This window comes from Canis lupus, chromosome 38 (genome assembly GCF_011100685.1).
Source record: "Canis lupus familiaris isolate Mischka breed German Shepherd chromosome 38, alternate assembly UU_Cfam_GSD_1.0, whole genome shotgun sequence".
NCBI lineage: Eukaryota > Metazoa > Chordata > Mammalia > Carnivora > Canidae > Canis > Canis lupus.
The window spans coordinates 18,816,445-18,831,596 of NC_049259.1; positions in this window are offsets into that span (position 1 = coordinate 18,816,445).

The following is a 15,152-nucleotide window of genomic DNA, read 5'->3' on the forward strand; positions in this document are numbered from 1 at the left end:
AGTCAGAGGAAGGGGCCCATCAGATGTTGGCCTCTGCCATCCACCCAATGTGCCCACCACCATAGTCAACACCATTGCTGTCTTTCCTCAGAGCCATCATGGCCCTGACACACCTTCCAGTACCTTCTCTCAGGTCTTCTGACAGCGTTACTTGGAAGCCTGCAGTCTCCTGTCCTTTCTCTTTCTCCTAATCCAGCCAGGAACCCCCCTTAGAGTATGGGGAAAGCTTTTCTTTCTTAGGTTTCTAGTCAAGACCCTTAGTCTACATCCCAAATCTTTATGCTTCTGCCTTTAATTCTCTAGTGATAAAATAATATTTTAAAGGTCTGTATTTTGGGATCCCTGGGTGGCACAGTGGTTTAGCGCCTGCCTTTGGCCCAGGGCGCGATCCTGGAGACCCGGGATTGAATCCCACATCGGGCTCCCGGTGCATGGAGCCTGCTTCTCCCTCTGCCTCTCTTTCTCTCTCTCTCTCTCTTTCTGACTATCATAAATAAATAAAAATTAAAAAAAAAATAAAGGTCTGTATTTTTCTGCCACACTAAGGTTCTGGAAATAATATTTCCCCACAAAGTCTAATTCTAGCTGATGAGAAAAAGTTTGTAAATAGATTGTTACGTTGTAATTGGGTTTTTAACAAAGGTGTAGACACAGAGTTCCATAGAGGCAAAGTAGAGAGCGTGGGTTAGGAATGATGTCATGGAGCGGCTGGTATCTGATCCAGGCCTTGAAAGATGAGGAGAATGCTAGGAGCATGGGGTGGGGAAGGGCAATCCAGAAAGGGGAAATTTTGAGCATGAGGGGTGCACTCTGTTTAGGGGAAGACGGCCCTCATGGCTAGAACAGCAGAGGCATGGGGAAGTGGGATGGGGAGTGGCTGTGACACCAACTTAGGGCCCAATTGACTGAGCCAACCTCAGATGCATCCTTAACAGGCTGGACTTTCTCCACTAGGCACCAGGAATTATTACTCCACAAACATTTTCTGAGCATCCACTTGAAAGGGCTACTGCTATGGGATCCCATAACGATGAAGATACAGCATCTATCCTTATAAAGCTTAAAGCTTAGCAAAGTGATAAGGCATAGTATTAGATATTTTTTAAGTATATGTAAGAAAATAATGTGGCAGTCATTGAACAATCTGTATAAGACAAATAAATATACAAAGGGCAGCAATATAACAGGGACCTAAGTATCGATCCCAACAAGTCAGGACTCCGACAGGTCAGCAGACTGGGTCCTACAGCCCCCACCTGTCAGATGTTTGAAACACCTCGGGTTATGAATTAAGTATTTAACTCTTCATTTAGATATTAACCTATGGAGAAACTGATGTAGCTGAGGCAGAAATGGCTTTGGTTCTTTCTTACTGTGTGACACCAAGACGGGGAGACCAGCATGAACAGAGCACAAGCTTTGGCCTCAGACGTGCTTGGGTTATCCTTGTGCCACTTACTGCCACTCATTCCCATCCCCCAAATCTCTTATTTCCTTGCCAGCAAATGGGGATAGAGATGCCTGTTCGCCAGACTGGTATGAGGAGGACAAGTGCAAGATGGGTAGCTGCATGGAACGCAGTGGCAATTATTGCAGTCACTCTGGACCCGCAGTAACAGCCTGGCGCAGGGAGGCAAGAATGTGGAGAATCACTTGGTGGCAAAAGTAACAGGACCTGACCACAGAGAGACAGAGGCATTAAACACATTTTGAACCCCCCTAACTGGAAACAGGACAATGCCTTTAAAAGTAGCAACGCAGAGAAAATCCTGCCTGGTCCATCCTCCTCTGTCCAGGGAGATCACCTTGGACAAACACAAATGCAGTATATGGTGGGTAGTGGGTCATGGGATGTCGGGGCTGTGTCAGAGCAACTCAGAGAGGGTTTTTCCAGGGAGGCTGCTCGGTGCCTGTGTTTACTGCAGGGCTGCAAATGAGAATGCTGGCACAGCAGGAAGCTGGGTGTGGTGGGGGCTCAGAGATGAGGGGTCACTGGTGAGCACTAGGCCCAGAAAGTAGAGGTCCCCTCAGGTGCAGGAGCCCGAGGAGAGGAGAAAGGAGGGATTCAGGGTTGACCTTCCTGTGGGGATCGGGACATTCCTTCAACAGCCCCTCCTTTGTCCTCAGATCTTGCCTGATAGCCAGCCCGAGATTTGTGGGGAGATCACCTTTCAGGTGGGGAGGTCCCCGTGATCTTATCAGGAGGGCAAGAGCTTACCAGAGATGTGATCTTATGCTAATCACCTGACCTTGCAAAAACAGTAGCTTGGCATTAAGTGGAGGGGTTTCTGGCCTAGAGAGCCGTCAGCGTGGGGCAGAGGAATGACTTGAACCCGGTCCCCTGCTAATCCGAATGTCAGATGGTGAACTGAGGCTGCCCAGTAGATCCACGCTGTCCACTAGGAATAGAATGGGAGCCACCTGTGGAATTTTAAATTTCCCTTTAGTCATGTGCAAAAGAAAAATAGCGAGAAACAAGGAGTGACAGTAATTTTAAAAATATATTTTATTAAACCCAATTTATTCCAAATGTTATTTTTCAACATGGCCCACTAGCCATGTTTCAAGTGCTTAATAGCCATGTGTGGGGAATAGCTACTGCATTGGACAGCACACATCTACACAATTTGGGTCAGAAGAGAATTTCAAATACCGAATGAGGGGCAAGGAGGAATTTGTAGTTCTAGCTGGAAATATCTGAACAAGTGGCTCCATTGCAGCAGAAGTTTAATAGCATTTCCCTGCATTATACCAGCCAACACCACCAGAAGCCAAATTCTCTAAATTTCCTACACCCTCTTTCTTTTCTTCTTTCTGCTTCCTTTTATCCCCAAACCTGCTAGAAAGAAAATACCAAAGGAATGAGAAAACAAAGACTTCGTCAAGTTTGTACATCAGTATCCAAGAGGAATTGTGGCAAATGGTTGAATCTAAGTAAATCTGCCCTGCAGCCTGCACAAAAGATTTTCTACACTTTATGACCTAGGGTTGCTGTCTGCAACTTTCGAATTTACTGGGGATTTCCTTGCTCTTTGGCCTATCCATGCTCCAGGGTTAGGGCTACATTTGGATGCGACCGACCACTCTGTGTGAACTGACCCTGGATTGCCCTTGAATGTGGCGGCAGATGAAGGGCAGACATAAAGGTGACTAGTTATTCTTTCCTGCTAGACGTGATCTCCACACCTGCATATCTTACCATCAGCTCCTACTGTGCCTGGCTTATAACAGACATTGGGGGGAAAATTTGCTGAATTAAATGAAATATCCAAGAGGTAAATCCCTGGCCTTTGCCTCTGTAAAAATGGAGAAGCAAATGGATTTCATTCTGATATAAGGCCGGCAGGGTGGCCTGGTCTGTCACTGGAAGAGATGGGTGACCAGTTGTTCATTTCTTCTTCCAACAAACATACCCTGAGCACCAAATCCGTGCCTGGCATTATATTCTGCACCTGGTTAGAATGACGAATCAGGTAAGCCCCCACCCTCAATCAAGAGAGAAGCAGACACAAGTAATGACAATCCCTACGTGGGAATTGACACATGTGTCAAACTAGAAATCTGTGGGGATTCTGGCATGGGAATCCAGGAGAGGGCAAATTTAAATCCACTTGGGAAATCAGGGAATGTCTAGTGGAAGACATTGGGGTTGTGTCTTGAGAGGTGAGAGGGAGTTGGCTTGGAGACAAGGATAGGGTGGGAGCTATGGACTTAACCATGAGCCGGGCGGTATGGAGGTGGGCAAGGATGCGGGAGGGAAGGGGTTGCAGGGAGATGCCACTAGTGCGCTGTGGCTCAGCCAGCGGCTTGACAACCTTTTCCTCTCAAGACCTTAATAGGACCTCAAAGAACTTTGGCTTAGGGCAGCCCGGGTGGCTCAGCGGTTTAGCGCCTGCCTTCAGCCCAGGGCTTGATCCTGGAGACCCAGGATCAAGTCCCACGTCGGGCTCCTTGCATGGAGCCTGCTTCTCCCTCTGCCTACGTCGGGCTCCTTGCATGGAGCCTGCTTCTCCCTCTGCCTGTGTCTCTGCCTCTCTCTCTCTCTCTCTGTGTCTCTCGTGAATAGGTATATAAAATCTTTTTTTTTTTTTTTAAAAAAAAAAACTTTGGTTTATAGGGGCTCTTTCTGTTGGGATTTACCCTATTAGAAATTTAAGAAAATTTAATTTTTTTTTCTTATTAGCCCATTTAAAATAGCAATAGTAGACTCATTACATGTTAACATAAATGATACATTTTAAAAGACATAGCTCTATTTTCCAAAAGAAAAATAATGTAGCATTGCATTTGTTTTACATTCTCGCACATCTCTTTCATGTCTCACTTTGTAGAGGACGGTTGGGTTCTCACATCTGCTTTGGCGTCCTTGTCTGTGGCAGTATGTAAAATCCAGCTGCGTGCAGATACAGCAATAAGTATATGGGGGAGGAGTATTTTAATAGTTTTTTCTTAAATTATGTGATTATTTTCTTTCATATTACATCCAAACTTGACAAGCTATAGTTTCTTAAAGGTTGCTCAAGTCTAAACTCATGTTCTCTATTATGTTAAAATCCATCCGTGCCTGGCACCTAGATTGTGGTTGCTAATATTATCGTTTCATCAAAAGTCTCCTGGGATAAATGATTCTAGCAGGGCTGGGGCAGGAAGTACACATGATGAGCCTCAACACGCTCGCACGCACACACACATACACACGATGGTGGGGGCATGTCAAAGGGGCTCAGGAGTCCACCCAAAAGGCTGGCCAAAGCTAGAAAAATTTAAGCAAAAAAAAATTAATAAAAAGTATTGGATTCTAAACCGAAGTTTAGAAATAAATATCATGAGTCCGCATTGAAATAGATGAATGGTTGAATAAAGAAAGAATGAAAAGATAAATCTCCCATGTGAAGAATTCCAACTCATTTATACTGTGCCCTCAAGGAGAGGAACTCAGCTCCCCACTCCTGAAGTGTGGGCTGCAGATAGTGATCTACTCCCAAGAGGACCCCCCGGCCCGAGAAGGGAGGGAAAAGTAACTTAATAGCAGAGAAACCTCGCGAACACTCCCTCAGCCAGGTGACTGAAGTGAAACCAGTGGTCATACATCAGGTCGACAGTATGTAGCTTTGATGTGATGTGATGAAAACAGCGCTTCACCTCTGTGGCCTTGTCCCCCCAAACCATAACCCCAGTCTAATCAGGAGAAAAAAAATCATGCAAATTCCAGTTGAGGAACATTCTGCAAAATATCTGGCAAAGGTCATCAAAAACAGAAGGAAGTCTGAGAAATTGTCAGAGGGAGAGAAGCCTGAAGAGACAGGGCATGAAACACCATGGGGTTTCCTGGACGGGAAAAAGGACGTTAGGTAAAAACCAAGGAACCCCAATAAAGTAGGGGCTTTGGTTGACAGTAACGTGTCAACACTGGTTCACTCATCATAATAGATGAGCCATGCTGATGTCAGGGTTAATGACGGGGGAACGAGGCTCAGGTTCTATGGGAATTCCCCGAACGACATAATTTTTCTCTAAATCTAGAACTGTTGGCAAAACTAAAGTTTATTTTTAAAAGGTCCAGTGGTCAGTCCTGCACTTTTGTCTTTTAACCCATGCTTCATTTTGTGATATCATTCGTTGGTCTTTGGGGAAATAGTAATGCTCCGAGTTGGGCAGATCTTCCTAACGTTGACACATTTCAAGGCACCACATCAAATACGTCGTATTTTCGAGTGTCACCATCGATCTCATCAGAACAGTTTTGGCGGATTGGGGAGCTGTCAAGCTCACAAGTCCATGCGAGTTTTCAAAATTCTAATTTTCTTGTAAACTTTGGGATTTGGTCATTGGCAACAAAAACTGTCGGTGTCTCCCCTTAAAGCGATAGCTCCAATTTGCTCACTCCCGAGAAAACGTGTAACAAATTTTAAGTCTGCGTAACCACGGTTGGCCATTTCTTCAAGGAAAACTGGTATTCTGCAAAAACAGTAGTTGCTCAGCTCACAACTTGACCGTCACACAAGGGCTGCCCGGGACCTACCCATACTCCAGGTGTCAGCAGAAGTGCCATGTGCATACGTCCCAGAGCATCACACTAAATATCAAAAAGATGTGTACTCAAGGTTGAAATTTAATAAAATTCACCATTTTTACTGGTTCATCTATTACATTCTTGAGTGAAAGTGGCTTTTTCTTTTTGAAGAAGAAGAAGCAAAGTTTCCAAGAACCAAGGTTCCGATAGTTTACCAACCACCACTTTGAAGAGTATTAAGCAGAGCAGAGACGTGATATGCTGTACACCAGATCCTTCTGGCAGCAGTGGGAAGGACGGGTTGGAGGGGATGACACATGAGATAGAGGGATGGGTTGTCTGCAGTGACTGGCGTTCTCTGCTCCTCCCTGCTCCAGGTGTGCTCTCTGCTCAAGATGCACCTGCCAGCCCCGGGGTGGCACCTGCCTGTGTGCCACTGTGGGTACCTCTGTCAAGGGCCACATGGGTCAGCATAGGGCAACTTGTGGGTTCTTGCCCCATGAGTGTCTGGCCCAAGGGCCTGGTCCATCTCCCCACAGATGACTTGCTTCTAGGGCCTCCGGGTGTTAGTGCAGGAGAAGGAGGCTCTGCTAGCCTTCTCTGAACCCCTCCAGGTACAGCTCTGAAGCCCCACCCCTGCATCCCCAATAATGGTTTCCCCAGGGCCCACGAGAGGAGAGGTCTGCTCTTCTCCAGTGTGTATCCTGATGCCAGAGTGATGTTTCTGAAGGTAAAATCTGATACCACTGCTGCTGGCTTGGAGGATCTATAGCCTTGCTTCCCCCCTCCTTCCCCTGTACTCAGGCTATAGTCCCCAGGTCCCCCCAGACTTCCTCCAGCCTGCCACACTCTCTCTACCTGCAGGTCGTGGCACAGGTTATTTATCTTACAACACCCCGTACCACACACACACACACACACACACACACACACATGAACACACATGAACACGCATGCACTGGGTTAATTTACTCATCCTTCAGGTTTTAGATCAGATACCAGCTCCTTCAGGAGGTCTGCTGACCCCTCCTTCTGTGCCCGAGGCCGCTGCCCTCCTGTTGGGCCCTCGGAGCTCCCCTTGGGCTGCATCACCAGCCAGCAGAGACTGTGCCCTGTCTGTCTTGTTCCTGAGGTATCCCGGCTCCTAGCCAGTGCCAGGCGCTTAAAGTGTTGCCATCTGTCAGTAGGAGAGGCCTGTCTGTGTTCTGGCGCTGCCCTGTCCTTGGCTCCATAAAGCTCAGGGCCGGATCCCCTGGATTCTCAGGTCAGAAAACCAACTGGCAGAAACAGACGGTCATTCTCAATGGGCAGAAGGGGGACGTGGTAAGGAGAGTGGGTCCTGGAGTCCCGCACCCTGGGGTCACGAGAGCAGCTCCGTACGCCTATCGTGTGACCTTGTAAAGCGTTCCCTGCCTCAGTAGGATGGGGATAATCCTGGTACCTGCACCAACAAGGTTGCAAGAATTCAAGGAAGCCGTGCATATAAAGCCCCAGGCACATCATGATCAGCCGAGAACATGCGGCTTTTAGCATTTGATCTTTTTAACTTCTGTCTTCTGTTCCCTCGGCGTCCTCTTGGACCCTTCAGTGTGGTTGATGCTGACTGCACCTGCCTAGTGCCTCCATCCCCCAGTCCTGGGGGCTTTGGGCTCTGGCTATTGGTGTTGCTGTCTGCCACCCTGCAGCCTTGGTCCCCTTGGTCCTAGGAGCCTCTCACCTGTGTCGCAACTCCTGACCCGTTAGGTCAGCAGCACAGGTGCCAACCTGGGACCCGGGCTGGCTGATGGAGGGCGGGGGTGGGGCGGTGGACAGGACTAGTGTCCCAACAGCGTCTCTGTCTCAGGCAGCCAGCCTGGGGGCATGTGGGCTTCTGCAGGTGTGTCACTGGGAGGGCCGCCCCGATTCTTCTGACATGAGCTTTGCTCCATGGTTGGAAAGTCTGGAGACGACGGGAGCTCCGGTGGCCCACCTGCCTGCTGACTGCAGCTGGGCTCAGGTTGGATGACATTCCTCACCCTCCAAATGTTTAGACTAGGGGACAGGGAGGGAGAGGAAAGCATCAGTGAGTAGCCCAGGTGAAGCCCTTTCTCCTAAAGAAAAGAATGGGTTTGGATTCCAGCCCAGCCCCCAGCCCCCAGGGCCCTCTCGGTTTCTTGACCTGGGCCTCCTGGTGACCCGGCTCTGCCCCCTGGGTAAGCAAGTCTCTTCACCTCATCACCGTCTTCATTCACACTCATCCAGCAATTTAGGCTCTGCAGGCTCCCCGTGAGGCAGGTGAGGCTTATTGTCAACACCCTTTCTGGATCCTTATCTCTGATTGCAGGAGAAAGACTTGTCTGCCATTCAAGGGGTTCAGTCAGCAGCCAGTAGAAGCAGGAGAGGTTCATGGCCCTGGAGGCCTCGGGAGGCAAATGATCCAGAAACATGTTTACAGGGAGGTCTAAGACCTCAGGGCCCCTTCATGGGGGACCAACTAGGATTTATGTGAAGCTTTGGTAGGTGACTGTCCACTTGCCTAGCACTGCTACACCCGTTCCTCACCACCACCCCCTAACCGGGCCTGCTTTCCCTTAAAGGAGAAAGCAGATTCCCAGCGCTGGATTGATCTGCCCATGATTCTGGAGCTTGCAGCCTGGACTCAGTTGCACCTCCATAGACTTTGGGTAGAGACTTAAGGCATCCCAGGCATATGCAAACGCCCAGGACACAACCTGTGCTGTCTTGCCTCCCTTCCTCTCATCCATTTCTTTCCATCTTCTGCCAAATATTTAATGGATGTATGCAAAGTGCCAGGCATTGTGGGTGCTGAGGATATAATGGGAGAAAGAACCAAGCTCTCCAGGACTTGAGCAGTGAAAGTTCTCCGTGTTGGCAAGGAGCCCCTTGAGAACTCCATCTGGGGACTTAGTCTCTCGTGTATCTGCAACTTTGTGAATAGAACTGTCTCCTTTTAGTCACTTCCTTGTGCTCGAAATTTGTTGAGGCCACTAAGCTTTAAATTAAGCACAGACTGTACGATGACATTTACAACTTACTTTGAAATAGTTCAGCATAGAGAGTGTGATATGACACTGTCGGCATACGTTCTTCCAAGACTTTGTCCCTCAACATCAATCTTCCTGGGAGTCATCCCTGTTGTCACATGTAGCTGTAGCTTCAACATGTCCATTGAAGAGGTGCCATCTTGCAGTAGTAAAGCAGAGCACGATATTTTTATCCATCCTGTTGATGCACATTTAGCTGGTGTCTGTCTGGAGGCCATTATAAAGCAACACAACCGTGAATGTTTTTGCACGTTGTTTCGGGGCACATGTGTTTTGCAAACTGGATGGTAACTCGCTTCACGATCAACATTTGGCATAAAATAGAGTTGACCATACTAGAACATACCCCGCATATGAAAGATAAGTATTATTTGCTTATGTTTTTTTTTTTTAAATCTTTTTTTTTAATTTTTTTTTTTATTTATTTATGATAGTCACACACAGAGAGAGAGAGAGAGAGAGAGAGAGAGAGAGAGAGAGAGAGGCAGAGACACAGGCAGAGGGAGAAGCAGGCTCCATGCCCCGGGAGCCCGACGTGGGATTTGATCCCGGGGTCTCCAGGATCGCGCCCTGGGCCAAAGGCAGGCGCTAAACCGCTGCGCCACCCAGGGATCCCTATTTGCTTATGTTTTTTTAAAGTGGAGGCATTACTTACTAAAACACTCATTTGACATATCCACAGAGCTCTCTGTATACACACCTGTGCACGCACACACAACACTCCACACATTACTTTTGTCTCAGGGCTGTTGCTGTGATATGAGCAACACCTCTTTGAACTGCATGACATGGTAACAGGTTTCAAATGAGTGTGTGTGTGAGTGTGTGTGGATGTGTACACTTGCTGGGCCCCAATGTTCAGTGTATTTTTTTACTATGGTTGAAACTCAAAGATCTTTTTTCTTTTCTTTTCTTTTTCTTTCTTTCTTTCTTTCTTTTTTTTTTTTTTTTAGGGAGAGAGAGAGAGAAAGTGGGCAGGGACAGAGGGAGAGAGAGAATCCCAGGCAGGCTGCATGCCCAACATGGAGCCTGACGCAGGGCTTGATCCCATGAACCTGAGACCATGACTCGAACAGAGATCAAGAGTTAGACACCCAACCAACTGAGCCATATGGGCGCCTCAAACTCAAAGATCTTTAAAGCCTTAAGGTCATGGGAATATGTAGCATCAGTTTTCCTTTTATTTTATTTTTTAATTATTATTATTTTTATTTATTTACTCATGAGACACAGAGAGAGAGAGAGAGAGAGAGAGAGAGAGAGGCAGAGACATAGGCAGAGGGAGAAGCAGGCTCCATGCAGGGAGCCCAATGTGGGACTCGATCCCGGGACTCCAGGATCACGCCCTGGGCTGAAGGCAGGCACTAAACCGCTGAGCCACCCAGGGATCCCCAGCATCAGCTTTCCTAATGTAAAATTATATTCCAACATGGTTACACATGCTATTTACATTTTATAATTACATTTATCTTATTCAGAGTGCTACTATTTTTTTAATTGGCTCCTACTAAAAAGGTTTCTTATGATTTTAATTGGCATTTCTCTGACTGCTGATATAATAAACATCATTTTCACATGGTACTGATCTGGATGCAATCACTTATTTATGTATGTTTCAAATATCTTCTCTCAGTTTGTGATTCTGTTTTCACTTTCTTAATTCTGTCAGTGAACAGAAATTCTTAATTTTTTTACAGCCTTGTTGAGGTATAATTGAAATCCAAGAAACTGCACATATTTAACACATATGAGTTTGAGGACTTTGGATGTATGTGAATGCCATCATACCATTACCGCAATCAAGGTGATAAGCATATCTATCACCTTCGAGAGTTTTCTTGTATATGTGTATGTATGTGTACACACGTGTGTGTGGTAAGAACCTTTAACATGAGATTTGTCCTTTTAACAAATTTTTAGGTGCACACCACTGATTGTTAACTCTGGGAACTATGTTGTACAGCTGATCTCTAGAACTTGCTCATTTCATGGAACTATAGTTTCATGCCCATTGAACAACAACTCCTCACTTCTCCTTCCCTTCATTCCCTGATAACCACCATCCTATGTTCTGTTTCTATATGTTTGACTATTCTAGACATTTCATAGAAGTGGAATCATGCAGTATTTGTCCTTCTGTGACTGGCTTGTTTCGGTTAGCAGAATGTTTCCCATGTTCATCCATGTTGTCATACGTAGTAGAATTTCCTTCTTTTTTGGAGGATAAATAGTATTCCATTGTGTGTCCTTAGTACATTTTCTTTATCCATTCATCTACCAATGAACATCTGAGTTGTTTCTGTATCTTGGTGCTCATGAATAATGGTGCAGCAAACATGGGTGTGCAGATATCTCTTCAAAATCCTGATTTCAATTCTTTTGGATATATATCCAGGAATGGGGTTGCTATCTGCTCTATGTGTATGTGTGTGTGTGCGTGTGTGTAATTGGTATGAGTATGAGTTGAGATCTCATGGTGGTTTTAATCTGCAGAAATTCTTAATTTTTTAAAAGATTTAATTTATTTATTCATGAGAGAGAGAGAGAAAGAGAGAGGCACAGACACAGGCAGAGGGAGAAGCAGGCACCATGCAGGGAGCCTGACGTGGGACTCGATCCCGGGTCTCCAGGACCACACCCTGGGCTGAAGTCAGCGCTAAATTGCTGAGCCACCCGGGCTGCCTGAAATTCTTAATTTTAATATAATTAAACCTATTTATCTTTTTTTTTTTATGGTTGACACTTTAGGTAACTTGTATGTGTAATTCTCTCCTTCTCTGGGGTTATGAAGGAGTTTTTCCTTTCACATTTAATTCATCTATTTGGGATTTTTGCTTATGTATTTTGTTTTATCCCTTTTTAAAATCTGTTCTTAGAGTCTTAGGTTTCTGATTTGATTTCTTCAGTCTTATTACTCATATTTTATATTCTCATCTGATAATTTGAATTTGTAATGTATTTGCAAGTTTGACCCTGCTACCTGTTGTTCTTGCAGGATTTAGCCCATGGTTGCATGTTTCCATGTTAATTCAATAATTTTAAAATAAAAGTTCTTTATCTTTGAAAATTTGATGCCTGAGATAGAGGTGGGTCTCTTTGAAATGGATCTGCATTTGCTTCTGTCAGTCTGAGACCATTTTGAGTTTTGAGCTTGAAGTTTTTAAAACTATCCAGGTAGTAGGAGGGTCAACTTGAGCTTTGATGGTTCGAGGTGATAATCCCTTCCACCTTTATTCAAATCCAGAGTCTGAGACTATTGAGTTCATTTTCTTTCTTTCTTTCTTTCTTTCTTTCTTTCTTTCTTTCTTTCTTTCTTTCTCTCTCTCTCTCTCTTTCTTTCTTTCTTTCTTTTTCTCTGTCTTTTTGTTCATTTTCAATTGATTTATGGCTCTCCGGGGTCTCAGCTTTATGCAGATGTCTTCTGTTAGATTACCTGACTTAGGAAGGCCTTGAACTTTAGCTTTTTTTAGTCCTTTGTTCAAATTCCTGAGGCTGGCTTGGCCTCCATTCAACCACTCTGGGTTCACTGCTTCATTTAGATATTAACTTGACTATTCCCAACATTTTTACCAATTCATGGACAAATTTAAGAAGATCAAACAATTAATCTAGCATTATTGGTTGTATTTAATGGAAGCATTGTTTCAGGTATGAAATCCTTTATGCTGCTGGAAATGAAAACCATTTAAAATGTTCAATTATAATCTATGTCTAGAAATTCAATTTAATTCCTTTTCAGGTCTGCTTGGTAATTTTAATTTCATTACTTTTTGCTCACATGTACAGTTCTTACTTTATTTCTTTTTTTTTTTTTTACTTTATTTCTTTAAACATACTTAACATACTCATTTTATAATTTGTGCCTAAGAATTCCAGCAGCTGAAATTTTGACAGGTCTGATTGACCTATTATTGTTCTTATGGGTTCTTACTGTTTACTTGTGGTTTTTGTTTGTGTGTGTGTGTGTTAACTCTGAGCTTATATTTTTTAGAGCATATCTGTGGGGATTATTTGAGGCCTGGGTTGAAGATGGGTGCCTTCAGAGAGGATATAAATATTTTGTCAGGTTATGATAGGGTACACTACCGACCTGGGCTTATTTTCTCATTCAATTTTTGCCTTAAGACTTTTCAGACAATTCTGGTAATACGAATCTGGACTTCAAACACTCATGAGGGTTGACTAATAGTTACAAAATTGGAGTAGAATTTTTCCTTTTTCCACATCCCAGGTTTGAGAGTATTAATTTCTCTTCCTCTTCTCAGGTGTGGGGATTTCTAATTTACTCTTCACTGAGGCTATAACCCTTTGGGTTTCCAGATTGACATAGTCTTCTGTTAGTCTTCCCAACCTATGTACTGTAGGTTGTCTACTGTTCTCCACATCTTGTGCAGTATGTAATCTAAAACTCGTGGTTATGGGAGGTTAGGGAAATGTTATAGAGAGAACATTGGCTTCAGGGCTCTGCTTGTTTTCCTTCGCATTTTCCCCTTGGATTTCAACCTCTAAGGCATCTTTATTTTACTGTATGCTCTGGAATGCATCTCAGGATGTTTAGAAAAATAACCCACCACTTTGTTATTTTCCATGAGAAGGCTGGCCCAAGTTATTTAGTATACTAGGCTGTCAGAGATGGAAATTCCCTATACATGCTTAGTAAGAGTCATAGTGAGCCCTGTAAAAGAATGAGCTACATGGTTTCCCCAGGACTTCTGTGCTCAATCCTTATGATTTTACCACCCAGAATCCTCTGTGGGATTTAATTATTTGTCTAACTAGAAGAGATAGTTGCTTGGGACACTCTGGCGGCTGGAAGAACACACACCTCCCTCTCCACCTCTTGCCAATGTGCACCATACTCTGACTGGAGTGGTGAGAAGTTGTAACACTTGTTCTTATTTTACTCATTTCCAGTGGTCCATATTCTTTCCATAAAAAAACACTCATTTAGAGAAAAAGAATCAGTTCTTAGTTTCACAACTGGAGTGGCACAAAAACAAGTATTTAATTTGATATCCCCTCTTACATATCCATAAATATATTTTAGTCCCATTTGCTGTATGCTGCCCTTGACTCTCTCCTGACCTATTCATCACACACATGGGCCTTGGGATTGGAGAGTGATTGGCAAAGACCATGAATACATTGAGCAGATACCCAAAGAAGAAGTCGTGGGATTTGGTGGTCCAGATGTTAGGCCTTCTGATTCCCGGTCCTAATGGCTGTGCATGTAATTCAAGAGACAATGAACATGTACTGTGGTGGTTGGCGTGGGCTACTTTGTGGTGCTGGGAGGCTACAGGGGGAATCACTCTCCAACCTCATAGTAGGATTGGGAAGTTAAATGCCTACAGACACTTCTCCACTAAATAGACTTAAATAAGTTCTATAAAAGAGATTCAAGTAAGTTTTCATGAGATGTGATGGGGGGAGAATTCATTCCAATTGAGAGCATGGCATCTCAACTAGGTTTTATTTTTTTTATTATTTTTATTTTTTTTCAACTAGGTTTTAAATGAGGGACTTTGGGGTACTTGGATGGCTCAGTCAGTGAAGCGTCTGCCTTTGGCTCAGGTCATGGGGACCCTGCTTCTCCATCTCCCTCTCACTCTACCACTCATCTTGCTTGAGCTCTCTCTCTCTCTGGCAAATAAATAAAAATCTTAAAAAAAAATAAATGGTGGACTTCAGCAAGCAAAAGTTGGAGAAGCACATTTGAGCCAGAGGAACATACAGTTTGGGCAAAAGCAGGGTGAGCTAGAGATATTCAAGGCTAGGGGAGCGTGGACACCGAGTATGAGCTGTGCTGAATGCAGCAGCAAGAGCGTGGCAGCTGCAGTTAGACCCATACCTATGTTGATGAGTGTGGTGGACTTAGGGCTTGGCTCCTCACTTCTGAAGTGGAGATCACAATATGCATAGGGTTACTATGAGTATTCTGGGAAGTTCCTGTAGCAAGCAAGACACTTACAAATACAAACACCATCTACAGTGTAGCCCTTACTTTTAAAAGAAAATGAGGGGCAGCTGGGTGGCTCCTTGGTTGAGTGCCCAACCCTTGATTTCAGCTTAGGTCATCATCTCTTGGACCATGA